A 17,035-nucleotide genomic window follows, 5' to 3' on the forward strand; every position below is an offset into this window, starting at 1 on the left:
CAGCAGCAGCTGCTAAAGCAATCGCAAGAGCGAGGAGACCTTCCACCTTGCGTGTATACCAGTCAAAGTGGGATGTCTTCAGACGTTGGTGCAAGAGGAAGAACATTTCCTCTTCCAGTACCTCTGTGACCCAAATTGCGGATTTCCTTATTTTCCTCAAAGAAGATGTCATCTGGTTGTGTCAACTATTAAGGGATACCGCAGTATGTTGGCGGCGGTAATTTCGGCATAGAGGCTTTAATATATCCGATGATAAGGACCTGCATGATCTTATTAGATCATTTGAAAACCATTAAGCGTCCTCATGTAGTACCGAACTGGAATCTAGACGTAGTCCTACAATTCCTTGGATCGTCTAGATTCGAACCTCCTGGCTTAGCCTCTTTCAAGGACTTGACGAAGAAGGCTATCTTCCTTTTTTTGGCCCTAGCTACAGCTAAAAAGAGTGAGTGAGCTCCAAGCTATTGAGGCAAGGTAGGGTTTAAGGAAGATTCTATGGTGTGTTCGGTTTCTTCCAAGTTTCCTTGCAAAGAATGAAAAACCCATCACGCCCTTGGCCCAGGAGCTTTGAAGTTCGTAGTTTATCTTTTCTAGTAGGGGAAGAGCCTGAAAGAACTCTTTGCCCTATGAGAATTATGAAGTATTTCCTTAAGAGGAAGGAACAACTTAAGGCTAATCAAGATGTACGGTTGCTCCGTAAAGGACCCCACTCGGCCCATGTCGAAGAATGCTCTTTCCTTTTTTCTGAGAAGCCTTATTACAGAGGCACATGTTGCCTGTAAGGAAGACCATTTTAGACTACTGAAAGTGAAAGCTCACGAGGTGAGAGCCATCGCAACTTCGCTTGCATTCAGAAAAAATATGTCTGTGCGGAACTTGATGGAGGCGACTTTTTGGAGATGCCAATCGGTTTTCGCAAACCACTACCTACGTGATGTAAAAATCACATATGATAAATGCTTCGCCGTTGGGTCCTTTCGTATCGGCGGATTCGGTGCTGGGGCAGGGAGCTGAAACTTATCCTGTGTAAATTTTTTATATGTTACCCTATATATATTGTTGTTTTTTTGGTTGTCTGAAAGAGGTTGCAGGAGGCACCTCTTTTTGTCGTAATATTAACCCTTTGTATTTTGGTTAGTGGTCTGGTGGGTTTTTGGCTCCTTGCAGAGGTAGTGGTAAGGATCTGTTAGGTAAGCGGACAGGTCCCTCTAACCAGCATACCGACTTGGATTCTACCACAATAGGGGATCACATATCCCAGTGGTAGATCCGAGAGTCTTTCAGCATCAGGTCACGTCCTAGCTGTAGCTCTCCAGGCAATGCAGACTCAGAGATAGTAATCTATGAAGTCTTCATCCTGAAAAGGTGAGAACCAAGGTTTTTTATATCCTACAACATTAGTTGTTTCCCGTCTTACCTGTATTATTGAGCTGTCTCTTACCCTCCACCAAGGGTGCCAATCAGCTATGTATATATCTGTCAGGGAAGTTCATGTACAAAAATGATATTGTTCAACTACAATAAAGTTTTGTACATACTTACCTGGCAGATATATACGATTAATGGCCCCCCACCCTGCCCCTCCCATCAGAGACAGGTGGAAGAGAAAAATCTGACAAGCTTACGGGAGTGGTTCGTACATCCGCCACCCAGCGGCGGGTAAGGTAGACCACCTGACCTACCTGTCGCGTGTGCCGCGAGATTTGAAATTCTGTCGGGAACGTCGGAGACTATAGCTATGTATATATCTGCCAGGTAAGTATGTACAAAACTTTATTGTAGTTTTAACAATATCATTTCACTTGCTTTGGAATGGACTGTTAATTCTATGACATTATGGTCTGAAATACTCGCATTATAAACTGTTATTTCTTTAACATAATTCATCTCGTTCACAAATACTAGGTCTAAAGTATTTTCCTTTCTTTGTTGGCAGGTGATGTTGAATGTTGAATATTGTATTCTAGTAGCATATCTAATAAGCTTTTCGAATTGCCTCTTATTTTCTGCACTACTATTACTCTCTTTTTTATATGTATAAGTACACCACAATCTCTTATTCGTTCTTTCCAGTCTACGAAAGGAAAGTTGAAGTCTCCAAATAGGAGAATAGTCCAGTCCTTGTGATTTCTACTATATCATCCAATCTATTATTAAGTCAAACTCTTTAGTATTAGGAGGTCTATATATTACTATGTTCATTAATTTTTCAGATTCAAATTCTACCGCTATTAGTTCACATTCTGAGTTACTATATTTCTCATATATTTTTCCTTGTTTTTTTGTCTTCCCATATATTGCGGTTTCCCCCTTGATTCCTATTTTTGTACATGAACTTCCCTGCCAGATATATACTTAGCTATAGTCTCCGACGTTCCGACAGAATTTCAAATCTCGCGGCACACGCGACAGGTAGGTCAGGTGGTCTACCTTACCCGCCGCTGGGTGGCGGGCGTATGAACCAATCTATCTCTCCAGCCAGATTTTTTTGTTTTTCTGTCGCTGAAGCGATAACAACTGTTGTCGTTTCTTCCGATATATTCTTCATTTCTCGCTTGCCTGGAGATTGATTTGAACATTTTGGTGACGTATTCGCTCTATGTTGGCTTGGCATACGCTGATTGTGGACCGTTATTGACTTTGCGCTGGATTTTCCTGTAGAATGTCCTGATTTTGATTCTGTTTCCAAAACTCCGGTTTTGTTTAGAGTATGTGTGACCGATGGATGTAAGGTGAGGTTACCGAAAGCTGCGGTGGGAACCCTCACACTTTCTGTGTTAAATGTAGGGGGAATGAATGTTCGTTTAGTAACCCGTGTCAAGAGTGTGAGGTTTTGAACGAAGATGAATATAAGGCTCTTTCTTCTTATATTAGGAAACTTGAAAGGGATAGGGTACGTAAAGCTTCTTCAAGGAGCTCGAGCAGGTCGAGAATGAGTGAGAATGAAACTAACATTAATGTAGTTTTAGAACCTTCCTCCCAGGTCTCAGCTCCTGCTCCCCGCACCGAAGCCGTAGATTCGTCTTCGGAGGCGGCGGCCTCAAAAGCTTCCTTGTGTTCTAAGGAAGACAAGAATCTTCGTACTGAGCAAGGTAAGAGTGTCAGTGATGATAAGTACAGTGTACCCAGTGATGTGGAGGGTGCGTCTGACCGGCTTCCTTAGTGCCTCCAGGCCTAGACCTCTTCCAGACTCCCAGTTCCAGTGGAGGAGGAAAGTCGAAAGCCGCAGGAGGGCTAGGGAGAGCCCCCACCGGTCAGGCGTCCCCTCGGCAGATCCTGAAGTTCGCTCCCAGGCTGCCTTGGATCGTAAGAAGAAGAATATTCTTTGCCAGTGTTTTTTCGTCATCCTCTTCTCCTTCGCCGAAGCGTGGGTGGAGCTCTAAGGAGGCGTCACGCCCGTTGAAGAGGGCTGCGTAGGCTCCCTTCAGTACGTTAGCGTCCAGCCCAGAAGACTTTTCTGATGTAGCTTCCTTGCAAGCAAAGAAGCCTAGGGAGATCCGGTGATCGCCCTCCTTCTCCCGCGCCTCGCGCTGAGCTTGCTTCGGAAGAAGATCCTGGGGACTCTCCTTCTCGAGTACTAGCGGGCCTACAAGCTCAGATCACAGCCTTGGCGGACTCCTTGGCATCGAGATAGCGTAGAAGGAAGGATTGTCTCTCCCGATCAAGAGATCGAGGCGCGTTTCGTCGGAGAGCGCTCTCCTTGTAATCGGCGTTCTCCTTCTTTTGAGGATTCTTCTACTCATCGTAACATTTCACGAGAGGAACACACTCCCGCTCGGAGGTGTCGAGACGCCATTCGACGGATAGGCGCTCCTTGGACTATGAAGATATTTCCTCAAATCGGATTCCTGCCTCGGGTAGACGCTCAGCCCCTTCTGTTTCTCCTTCTTCTAGAGTTCGTGCAAGAAGAGAGAGTCGCTCAGGTCAATAGAAGACTTGGTTCGTCGTCGCCGTCTCTTCTTTCTTCTTCCTCGTTCTTCTCAGAGAACCTAGGGAATGCCCTTCTGAAAGTAGGCGCACTTCTCCTTACCGACTACTGTATTCGGTGCGTCGGATAACGTGACTGGTAGGCGCTCATCGCATGGAGTTCGCTCCTCCCCTGTAAGACATCAAGAGTCTAGTAGGAGCCCTGCTCCTGGTAAGCGTCATTCTTTTAGTAGCTGTTCTCCTGGAGAAAGACACCTTGATCCTCGTTTGCTTCGTTCTCCTAGTAGGCGCTCTTCGTTCTCGAGACTCCCTACTCCTCATCGGTCTCCTCTTGCTAGAAGTCAAGAACGCCCTCAAGGCGCCCTGCTTTGTTAAGGCGCTCGGAGCCTTACAGACGTTCTCTCGGTAAGGGACCAAGATCTCACCGAACGCCCTGTTCCGTTTAAGCGCTCGGAGCGTAGCAGCCGCTCTCCGATTCGTAGGCATCAAGAGCCTCTCGAGCGCCCTGCTACTGAAAGGCGCCCTATTTTTAGCAACATTTCGCCGCTTGGTAGGCGCCAGGATCCACTAAGCGCCCTGTAACAGATAGGCGCTCGGCGCCTAGTAGCCGCTCTCCTCACGATCGGCGCCAGGATCTTAGCAGGCACTCTCCCTCTCGTAGTTTCCCTAGGGATAGACGTGGTCTGTCTCAGAAAAAGGAGTCCTTCCTCTTTTGATGTTAAGAGTTTGTCTGCACTTAGGAAGGAATGCGAGTTTAGACAAGAATTTTCGGATAAGCGTCCGTCTTTTACAACTCGTCGTTCTCCTGTACGCCTCTCTACTTTGGAATCTTCTCCTCATTCAAGACGTTGTCTCCTTCATCGCACTGTACCCAGCTAGGAAATCATCTAAGGATTCTCATAAGGATCCTCATCCCTCGTTCTCCTCATCCTCGTTCTCCTCTTCAAGAAGACCAGGAAGCCTCTGAGGAAGAAACTAATACATCGGCAGCAGTTTTTCTTCGTACAAGAAGCTCACAGAGCTTCTCCTTCAGGAGTTCGGAGAGTCTTTGAGCCCTACTGCTCCTCCTTCTCCACACTCGTTGTTCTCCACAGCGAAAGCAACGAAAGGATCTTCGTGTGTGAGAATGAAACCGACTCTTTCTATGAAGAAAGCGCTCAAGAGTTTCGGTTCATGGATGCGTACTAAAGAAGAAGCGGGGAAAACTATGTTTGCCTTCCCTCCGTCGAAGCTTTCAGGACGGACAGGATTTTGGTATGAGACAGGAGAACCCTTGGGACTGGGTCTTCCTTCTTCAGCTGACGCAGATTTTTTCGGCACTAGTAGACGCCACTAGAAGATCAGCTTTGAATTCGGCCAAAACTACGTGGCAATTGAATGAAATAGATCACATTCTAAAAAGGCGTTTTAGAGTCTTGGAAAGTTTTCAACTTTCTCGATTGGTCCCTCGGAGTCCTAGCCAAGAAAACTCAGGACCGGACACGTTTTCTCCGGAGGATTTGAATTGTGTCTTATCCTGTATGGATAATCGGTGAGGGATGGGGCCAGCGAAATAGCTTCACTGTTTGGAGCAGGGGTCTTGAAGAAAAGATCAGTATTTTGCTCATTTTTAACAAAAGTCTGTCTCACATGCTCAGAGATCGTCTTTGCTTTTTGCCCCTCTCTACACAGCTGTTTTCCTAAACACCTGTTCAAGACATTTCGAAGGCTCTCTCTGCCAAAGCTACGCAGGACCTTCTAGCACAGTCTGCAAGGAAGCCCGCGCCCTACCTTCCAGACTAAGACAAAGAAAGCTAAGCCGACCTCTCAGGAACCCTTTCGAGGGCATCTACCTCTAGATCCTCTTCGTTCAGAGGTCGGAAACCAAACAGAAGAGGAGGACTTTTACGAAGTCAATCAAACCTCCCAAGTAAGACTCAGTCCTTCAGACAACTGTAGGCGCCAGGCTTTTACAGTTTGCAGAAGTCTGGGCCCAGAAAGACGCAGATGCCTGGACCCTGTCAATTTTTGAGGAAGGGCTATCTAATCCCGTTCTCTTCGAGGCCTCCCTTGACGAATACCCCGAGGGAGTTGACGCAGATACAGGGACCCCATCATGAATCAAGCCCTCCGACTAGCGGTAGATCAGATGCTGGAAAAGGAGGCGATCGAACTAGTGGCAGATCATCTTTCGGCAGGCTTTTACAACCGCCTGTTCCTAGTTCCGAAATCCTCAGGGGGATTGGAGACCGGTGTTGGATGTAAGCGCCCTGAACTTCTTCGTCGAAAAGAAGAAGTTCACGATGGAGACCACTGCCTCGGTGTTAGCAGCACTCCGTCCAGGGGGACTGGATGGTGTCCTTGGACTTACAGGACGCTTACTTCCACGTACCAATCCATCCTTCCTCGAGGAAGTTTCTAAGATTCATGATGGGGGGAAGAATCTTCCAATTCAGGCCCTGTGTTTTGGCCTCTCCACGGCCCCCAAGTCTTTACGGCCATCATGAGGAATGTGGCACAATGGCTTCACCTGGAAGGGGTGAGGATTTCGCTCTATCTCGACGATTGGCTTATAAGGGCCAATTCCAGAGATCGTTGTCTGAAGGACTTGAAGAAAACCCTGGATTTGACTTATTCCTTAGGACTTCTGGTCAATCTGCAGAAGTCAAGTCTGATTCCCGCTCAAGAGTGCGTTTATCTGGGGGATCCGGATGAACTCTCTGTTTTCGGGCTTTTCCGTCACAGGAGAGGATAGCCCGGGGACTAGAAAAAGTAACAACCTTCCTAGGGAAAGAAAGTATGCACAGTGAGGGAGTGGATGAGTCTGCTGGGGACGCTCTCCTCACTGGAGCAATTTGTTTCCCTAGGAAGGTTGCACCTGAGACCGCTCCAATTCTTTCTTCATCGGAATTGGAGTCGTCCTTCTCAGGATTTGAAGTTCTCCCTGTCAATTACTCTTCAAATCAAGAAGGAGTTTAGCATGGTGTGCGGATCCCGACAAGTTCTCGCAGGGGACTTGCCTCTTCAATCCCAGAAAACCCAGCCTGGTGTTGTTCTCCGATGCGTCGGAAACGGTTGGTTGGGGGGCGACTCTGGGAACCAAGGAGGTGTCAGGAACCTGGATGGGGGTGGGACCAGTCTTCCTGGCACATCAACAGGAAAGAAACTAACAGCCGTGTGGCTTGCTCTGAAGGAGTTCGAGTCAGATGTGACAGGAGCAGTTGTGCAAATAAACTCGGACACACCACTTGGCTCTGGCATACATCAGGAAACAGGGGGGACGCATTCCTTCTCTCTGTACGAAACAGCAAGAGATCTTCTTCTGTGGACAGAAGAAAGGGGGATAAAACTTCTCACCAGATTCGTACAGGGAGAAAGGAATGTAAGGGCAGTCTCCTCAGCAGGAAAGATCAGGTCCTTCCCACAGAGTGGACTCTGCACCAAGATGTTTGCCAGAGCCTTTGGAAGTTGTGGGGCAGGCCTCTCTTAGACCGTGCAATTCAAATTGCAACTTCAAAGACAAAAGACTGGATCTGTATTGCTCTCCCATCTCGGATCCAGGAGCAATGGGATAAGACGCTCTCCTACTCGATTGGAAAGGACTTTGATGTATACGCGTTTCCCCCCTTCAGATTCTGGGGTTGACTTTAAAAAAAAGTTCGCAGAGTCGATTCCGCGAGGATGACTTTGATAGCTCCCTTTTGGCCAGCACAAGATTGGTTCACAGAGGTGCTGGAATGGCTAGTGGATTTTCCAAGATCGCTTCCTCTAAGGAGCGATCTACTCAGACAGCCCCACTTCGACAGGTACCACACAAAAACCTCCCCGCTCTCAGTCTGACTGGCTTCAGACTGTCCAGAAACTGGTCAGAGCGAAAGGCTTTTCGTCAGCAGCTGCTAAGGCAATCGCTAGAGCGAGGAGGTCTTCCACATTACGAGTGTACCAATCGAAGTGGGATGTCTTCAGAAGATGGTGCAAGAGGAATACGTTTCCTCTTCCAGTACCTCTGTGAATCAAATTGCAGACTTCTTTTTATTCTTAAGACAAGAATGTGGCTTAGTCGTTTCGACGATTAAAGGCTATCGTAGTATGTTGGCGAATGTCTTCAGGCACAGGGGCCTCAACTTATCGGAAGATAAGGACCTACGGACCTTATTAGGTCGTTTAATACAACGAAAATGCAGTATCCTAAGACCACCTAGCTGGAATTTGGATGAGTAGCCTCAATTCCTTGGGTCCTCTAGGTTTGAACCCCCTAATTCAGCCTCATTCAGAGACCTTACCAGGAAGACTCTGTTTTTGATGGCTCTAGCTTCCGCCAGAAGAGTGAGGTGAGCTTCAGGCGATTGATGGTAATGTGGGTTTTAAGGAGGACTCTCTCATTTGCTCTTTCCTTCCTGGTTTTCTTGCAAGAATGAGAACCCATCAAGTCCATGGCCCAAGAACTTCGAGATTCGTGGGTATCTTCTTTGGTAGGAGAAGAACCCGAGAGAACTCTTTGCCAGTGAGAATGGTGAAAATACTACCTTAGAAGAAAAGAGCAAATGAAAGCCAACCGAGAGGTCCTGTGGTGTTCAGTAAAAGAGCCTACTCGTCCATTGTCGAAGAACGCATTGTCCTTCTTCTTGAGAAGCCTCATCAAAGAAGCACACGGATCCTGCAGAGAAGAACATCTTAGGCTTCTTAAAGTGAAAGCACACGAAGTAAGAGCCATAGCAACTTCTCTTGCTTTCAACAAGAATATGTCCCGTGCGAAATCTGATGGAGACAACATTCTGGAGATGTCAGTCAGTGTTCGCGAACCACTACTTACGTGATGTGAGAATCACTTACGAAAAAATGCTTCGCCTTGGGCCCGTACGTATCTGCGGATTCAGTGCTGGGGCAGGGAGCTGGAACTCATTCCTGTTTAGTAGTATAAATTTTTCCCCTCCCCCTTGTATTTGTTGTTGTTGGTTGCCTTAAAGAGGATGCATGAAGGCATCTCTTTAGGTCGTAATACTAATCTTTAGTAGTTTGGTTAGGTGGTCTGATGAGTGTGGCTCCTTGCAGTAGTAGTGGTTAGGACCTGTTAAGATAGGGACGAACTCCCTTTAACAGGATCCGACTTGGATTCTACCACACAAAGGGATCACATATCCCAGTGGTAGATCCGAGAGTCTTCAGCATCAGGGTCACGTCCTAGCTGTAGCTCTCCAGGCAACGCAGACTCAGAGATAATATCAATGAAGTCTTCTGCCTGAACAGGTAAGAACCAAGGTTATTTATATCCTACAACATCAGTTGTTTCTTATCTCTCCTTATTACTTTAGCTGTCTAATTACCCTCCACCAAGGGTGCCAATCAGCTAAGTATATATCTGGCAGGGAAGTTCATGTACAAAAATGATATTGTTAAACTACAATAAAGTTTTGTACATACTTACCTGGCAGATATATACGTCTAATGGCCCACCCAAGCCTCCCCGGCCTCAGGAGACAGGTGAAAGAGAAAAAATCTGGCTGGAGAGATAGATTGGTTCATACGCCCGCCACCCAGCGGCGGGTAAGGTAGACCACCTGACCTACCTGTCGCGTGTGCCGCGAGATTTGAAATTCTGTCGGAACGTCGGAGACTATAGCTAAGTATATATCTGCCAGGTAAGTATGTACAAAACTTTATTGTAGTTTAACAATATAATTTTTTTCTATCTGATCTATAAGTTTGGAACCCTTTTATTTGATCATCATTCCCAGTCTCTTGGGAATACCAGGTTTCACTTATATTCATTATATCTATTTTCTTTTCAATTTGGGTTAGTTCTTCTAAGTACTCTATTTTTCTTTTTGAGTTACTTGTAACTAAACCCTGCGCATTCCTCACTATGATGGTTTGCATGTTTTTCTCCTTCATTTAATATTGGTAATAAGGATTTTCCCATGTCTCTTTCCTGTTCTGGTATGTTGTTCTTTTTCATTTCCAGAAATTCTGGACATTAAAAAAAAAAAAAAATCCAACTTTTCCATAATATTTGATCTTCCTTCATCATAGTTATTCATTTTGTGTCTGAATCTGCAATTTTCTCCTGTATCTGCAATATCCTCTTGCATAATAAATACAGTTATTATCTCTGAGTAGAATCTTGGAGCTGATTGCTTTGAAATTTTTTTGCTGACATCTCTGCATATCTTGTTGATGGCTTGCTTTTTTCTTTTACCTGATATTCTTCCTCCTCTTTATTTGTTTCTTTCTTATTTTGGATTTTATTACTTGATTGATATTTATGTTGATTATGATTCATGGCTACAGGGTGCATATATTTACATTTTTGTCGAACTTACATCCTTTTCCTTCTTTTAGGTTTCTGCATATTTTTGGATGCAGATCTCTGCAATCATCCTCATAGCCATCTAGGTATGCACATTTACCATATATTTCATAGTTTGTGACATACCTTAGGATGTTTGTAGTAACATCTTTCTCCAAATCTGCAATTCCCTCTTTTCAAAAGGTTGCAGACTTTGTCTTTTTTGTCTGTTTTTTCCTCTTTCCCGTCATTGTGTAGATCTGGGTAGAGTCTCTTCGGGATTTTCTTTTGTGTTGTCATATCGTAATTTATTTCTTCGTAAGTATGCTGCTTTATTGCCTCATATGTAGTATCAATGAGTATCTCTGCATCCATACTTTTATCTTGTTCTTTGTTTTCCTTATTTTTTTCTGTCATTTCAGTTTTGTTTACTTCTCTTCCATTTCCTCTTCTTCTTTCTTCTCTTCCTTCCTTCTCTTCATCCTCAACTATTTGTACATTCAATCTTGATTTAATAACGTTAATTGTCTATCCATGATAGACATGTTGAGCAAAATATTCTTGTATCTTTTCTCATATCTTGCATTACCTCAGCACATTTTGGATGGGTCGGAATGTTGCATGCAGCACATTTTCTGATTAGGTTTTGTGGATTAACTAGCTATAACCACACCTTACACAGTTTGCATGCTTTTGGCATTCTTTTTCCTAATGCATCAATTAGGATATTCACAAGGTTCACCTTATTCATTTTCTTTGTCGGAATATGTTGGTTTATGTATATTTTCTTTATGAGTCTCTTGACCACTTGGATTTTATTTGGAACTTCTTCAATTATTTTCAAGATGTTTTCAGTTGATTTGTTCCAGTTTGAAGGATTATATCCTTCTAATATATCTATGAATGCTTTTGTATCTTTTTGGTTAGGACTGTTGCTGATCTCATAGATGAGAAATGCCAGTTCCCTTCCTGCTACCTCATCGTATTGCGAATCTGCCAAGCAAGCTAAATTTCGCCATTTTTTCCCGCAGTTGGAACTTACTGCCTTCTTGTTCTGATTTACAGTATTTCACTTGATAAACTATCTTAGAAGACGCTTTATCCTACTATTTTCACACTAATCTTATCACCGATATTTCACGAACACTTCTAGATATTTTTCAAATTCTAGACGTATGTTAAACTTGTGATATCTGTTGATTAATCTGACTTCGCGCGGGAACGTCTCGCCAAGCAAGATGGCTCAGAGAGAGAGAGAGAGAGAGATTACATGAACATTAGTCTCAACACAACACTTGCTCTCCTTCCTGTCACATTACTTGACATATTTGACAGCTCTGAACTTCAGCTTAGTACCTGGATCTAAAATGAAAGATGCGGGATAGAATGGATTTTCCTTCTTTCTTACATATTTTTTTGAATTATAAACTAAAAGCTCACTAATTCACTACAGTATTTTCTTTAATGAATTGATATTACTGCCGATAAATGATTTACTAATTTTCAAATATTAATATTTGAAAATTAATATTTGAAAATTAGTAAATCATTTATCATACGAAAAGCATACGTTTGTGAGAGAGAGAGAGAGAGAGAGAGAGAGAGAGAGAGAGAGAGAGAGAGAGAGAGAGAGAGAGAGAGAGAGAGAATTATTCTTACTATAGTATATTATTTAATGTTATTAAACTTACTAATACATACTATTAATCAATATTAAGTAAAAATGCATTTAGTCATAAAAACGTCAAAACACACTAATTAGAGAATATTTATCTTCGGAAAAAACCCGAGAATGGGCGAATTTCCCATGAATAATGGATACATATGGTTTAAAGAAAAATCTGCAAATAGGTGAGTCTGTGAATCTTGAGACTGCGAATACAGGGGTTGACTAGTATACAATATACTATATAAAGACTGAAGAGATGTATTTATGTAGGAACAATTAGAATATTTTAAAAGTACATAATTCATATTTTTCCTAAGATACAAACCTAAAGGTCTTTACATTTACGGCGCACCTCAGCCACCCCCATTCTGGTACCCATGCTGGAAGGCAAAGTGCAGTGCAGACCAATGAGTGGGTGGAACTTACCCCTACCGTCAGTAGGTTTTGTGGAGATGGCGACTGACGTAAAGGCAATTATGACATACTTAATACACAGTCAGACATATTACAACATACATAATCTGTGTCGTGAACGTGTTGGAATATACATACTATATATATATAAACAGGTGGTGGGAATTTGGCAGTCATTCTCATTCCAGGTGCTAACAGAGGCACAAGACGGACGAACAGGAAGTTTTGAAGACCCAGAAATATCTGGACCTGATATTAGACAACTTGGATGATCCTGAATTAGCACTGGCCATGTTGGAACAAGTCTATGCCTTGTCAATGTTAAGAGTAATGAATACAGTACTACAGGAACGAAAGCACAAGATGCAAAAAAGACAGAAGGAGATGCTGGATGCTGTCCTACTTGCAAAGAAGAGAGGAGAAAGATTGCTATGAAAACTTGAAGACAAAATTAGCAATTGAAACTCCAGGACTGTACCGGAACTTTACCAGGATTACAGAGGAGCTTTTCAATGAAATTGTTGAACTGGTCTTACCCTATGATAAAACAATACCCTGCACTAAATTGGACAGCACATGAACACATTTTTAATTACTGACTGAACAGGTCAAGTCATACAGTGGAGAGTGCCTTTGGCATACTAGCAAACAATCAGATAGTGTTAACAATTATTATACTGTCTTTATTTGGTCTGCTTGTTTAAAAGCGTATTAACTTGAAACACCTTTTATATATCATTACTTTTTTACAAAAATAATACGTATTTAACATGAAATATCTTTTGTAGACAGTCAACCCCCCGTATTCGTGGACTCCAGATTTGCAGGCTCACGTCTTCACGGGTTTCTCTCTGGAATATAAACCTCCATTATTCGCGAGAAATTTGGCTATTCATGATATTTTTCTATGAGAAATATCCACAAATTCCTGTTTTTTTATATGTTTCATCATTAAATGCACTTTTTTTTATAAAACTATTAAAAAAAAACAGGTACAGGCAGTCCCCGGTTTATGACGGGTTCGGCTTTCAACGTTCCGAGGTTACAACGCTTTTCAATTATATTTATCAGAAATTATTTCCAGGTTTATGATGCATGTTCCAGGGTTACGGCGCTTGCAACCCTGATCTGGCAGAAGAAATATGACTCCAAAAATGCAAAATAATCAATATTTGAAGGTTTTTTTGATGAAAAATGCGATAAGAATGCAATTTACATAGTTTTTAATCCACCCAAGGCATTAAAAGTAAGGTTTTCGTAGGATTTTGGATGATGTTGCTTACGGCGATTTTTGGCTTACAACGCATCTCATGAATGGTACCCTCATCGTAACCTGGGGACTGCCTGTATAAACATTTTAGTGGGATTTTCTTTTTTTTTACCCAACAAAATAGGCAGTTTTAAGCTTTTTTATTAAAGGGGTTTCAACTATTTGCAGTGGGGGTCTAGTACCCATCCCCCACAAATACAGTGGAACACTGTACCATCTCATGATTAAATCAATATTTTCCATTTGTCTCCTACAGATTCATGGTATTGGTTGTTTGTGTGTTGCACAACTTAATTTTAACAAGACAACCTAGTGCCACGAATGAGGCAGATCAAGAAGATTCAGTGGCACATGTGGCCATAACTTGTCACTGGAGGTGTGACGAAGCTTTATCAAGCCTGACTAGTACCCCAAGCTGTCAGAGAGGAACCATGGCTAGCAATGCTCAGCGAGATCAACTTATTTTTTTTTAACTCCCCTGTAGGCTCTATTGGTTGGCAAGATTCAATGACATAAAAGAAGGAAACAATAGCATATTCCTGTATATACGTTATAAAATTAAATTGAAATAAGTTGCATTCAGTGTTATATTTATCTGTGTATATGACATTTGCAAAGTATATCAAGAACACTGAAAAACTAAAATGCAATTCTTACTTTAAACAGAAAATGCGCTTTCATTTATTATACTTCAGAACATTCTAAATAAATTGTACAGATTGCAATTAAGTCACTGACATATATATTTTTAGAAAAAATTCAGTGAAAGTCCTGAAAAAATATCAGAAATATTTATGGTGTTACTATATACAGTAGTGCCTCAGGATACAAAATTAAAACGTTCCGAAGTGGCCATTGTAACCTGATTTTTTCATATTTCGAACCACGTTTTACATGTAAATTGCCTAATTCGTTCCAAGCCCTACAAAAACACCACAGTAAATTTTATAATAAAGCTAAATTGACCAATAAACAATGAAATACAACAATTGGGACCATTCAATACCTAACCTAACTGTGACTGACCTGTAAATAAAGTGTATTAGTGTACATGGTACAAGAAATACTGTACGTGCATATGTACGTAGTAAAATGTGGAACCTTACCTTTCGAGTGAGGCGATCTTCGAAAGTGGCGAAGAGGAGGAGGACAAATGGCAGAAAACATGAATACTTAACTTTACAAAACATTAAAAAATGGCAGAAAACATTAACACTAAACTTTACGAAACACATTAACAAATTAAAAAATGGCAGAAAACATTAACACTAAACTTTACGAAACACATTAACAAATGGCAGAAAACATTCACACTTAATTTTACAAAAAACATAAAATTAAATTTCTTTTTTATTTGTCTTTTTTTATTTTTACATTTTATTTTAACTTTTTTATACTTTACGCTTTTTTACAAAATTTCAATTTCTTCATCACCGAATGGATGCCAGTCCGTTTACGGAATTTATCAAACCACCCACGAGAAGCCTTGAAGTCTGGGGTTGCTGTCGATGTCCCTTCTCCTCTGTCGTCTTCAGCCTGGCAATCAGATCACAGTAAATAGCGCTGGCCTTGTGGCAGATTGCCGTTTCGGTTATCGTATCACCAGCGATTTCTTTATCTTTAATCCATACAAGAAGCAGCCTCTCCATCTCATCATGCACGTGGTTCCTCCTCTTGGACAAGATAGTCATGCTCTTGGAAGGTATAGCTGCTTTGATGGCTTCCTTCTGCTTAAGGATGGTGCCTATCGTCGATGGATTTCGGCCGTATTCCTTAGCCATCACACTCAACCACATGCCAACTTCATACTTCTTAATTATCTCCATCTTAGTCTCCATAGAAAGCATTCTCTTCTTTCTGTGAACTTCAGCAACATTCTTGGGACCCATGGCTAATTAAGTTAATTAAGTTTACACACAACATGATAAAGTATACAAGTAGAAAGCGAAATCACTAACACGAATTTACGTTAACTAACAAAATACGTATGTGTGAACGAACGAATTTCGCTTGCGTACGATAATGCTGATGCGACGAATTGGCCGAACGACGTCTTTATGTGTTGGCATGATGGGATAGATGCTGACCAATAGGAGAGCAGGATCTTACGGTGGTGACTAGCATCAGGAACCAATGGGAGAGCGGGAGGATGGTGGCGAGTCTACTTAGTTGGCGGCGCGCGAGTTTTAAAATTGTTCTCAGTGGTTCGGGTGAATCTCGGGACTTTACAGTAACACCCTTTCGTAACCTGAATTATTTTCGTATGCAGAGGCAAAAAAATCTTCGTCTTTGCTTTCGTAACTTAAATTTTTCGCAAGTTGGGACTTTCGTATGTTGAGGTTCCACTGTACGTATGTATATTTCATGTAAGGTAAATATTTTGTCTTATTCATGTATATATGAGAAATTTGGCTCTAAGAGTATATTATAATACTGAAAATATTGAATCCCAAATATATGTTAATAAAAACATCAAATTTAAGGCACCTTTGTCTACTAAATTCTGCCCTTAAACTTCTCTATACTAGCTGGAAATACATACATAAATTAAGCCAGCCTTATGCTGGCACGGGCTCTTGCTCTTCAGCAGCCCATAAACTAGCTGGAAGCGCATGTGTCACACAATATGGCTAGCTGAAAATGCATGTGTCACACAATATGGATACTGCGTACCCTCTCTGCGCAATTTGAGGGGTTGTCAAGTACATCACGTACGTTGTTATGGACACAGTACGTCAAAATTGCTAATTACATCTGCCGTAATCACATTACAGCAGTCGAAAAGAGCAATGACACACTCTTGTACGTCAGCACGACATAGAGACTTTTGACAGGTATTGTGGCTCGACCGCGACGGACGTTGTAAAACTCGGTGACAGTGTGAGCAGACATGGAGACTTACGGTAATCGTAAGTCAGTCATAATACAGCTTTTACAACGGTCGCAGGCTTGAATCACCATTGTGAGACCTGGCCTTTACTTTACTGAGACTTTGATGCAAACATTTCTTGGTTATTGTTCTCTCTCTCTCTCTCTCTCTCTCTCTCTCTCTCTCTCTCTCTCTCCTCTCTCTCATTGCCTATGCACACAATTGCATTTATCTCTTGGTTTAAAAGAATAAAAAATTAGAAAATTCAGTAAATATGTAAAAGAGAATGCTGTAACATAAAATATGATTAAAAAGGTCTCGTAGCCTATATATATACATGATTACATTTTATCTTTTGGTGTGAAAAATAAATAATGAGAAAATATACAGTAAAAATATAAAAGAGAATACTATAACGTAAGTTATAAATTAAAAGCAAAGGAGTGTGTGTGTTACTGTGCTTAGACTTTGATATAAACATATCTCAGTTGTTGTTCTCTACCTCTCTCTCGCTCTATTGTGTAGCCTACACAAATAATTATGTTTATCAACTGGTTTGAAAGGATAAAATATATATAAACAAGAATACTGTAGCATAAAATATCAATAAAAAAGTGAAGG

General features: G+C 41.9%; 2 protein-coding genes across 3 annotated transcripts in view; one reads left to right on the plus strand and one right to left on the minus strand.

The window, feature by feature from the left end:
* Positions 1 to 17,035, minus strand: part of LOC135196551 (uncharacterized) — a 233,842-nt gene that overhangs the window by 127,594 nt on the left and 89,213 nt on the right. The gene's annotated exons all lie outside the window — the stretch shown is intronic.
* The window catches only part of LOC135196977 (leucine-rich repeat-containing protein 28-like), a 138,563-nt gene that overhangs the window by 31,882 nt on the left and 89,646 nt on the right, over positions 1 to 17,035 (plus strand). The window lies entirely within an intron of this gene.

The sequence above is a fragment of the Macrobrachium nipponense genome, chromosome 18, assembly GCF_015104395.2.
Source record: "Macrobrachium nipponense isolate FS-2020 chromosome 18, ASM1510439v2, whole genome shotgun sequence".
Classification (NCBI taxonomy): Eukaryota; Metazoa; Arthropoda; class Malacostraca; order Decapoda; family Palaemonidae; genus Macrobrachium; species Macrobrachium nipponense.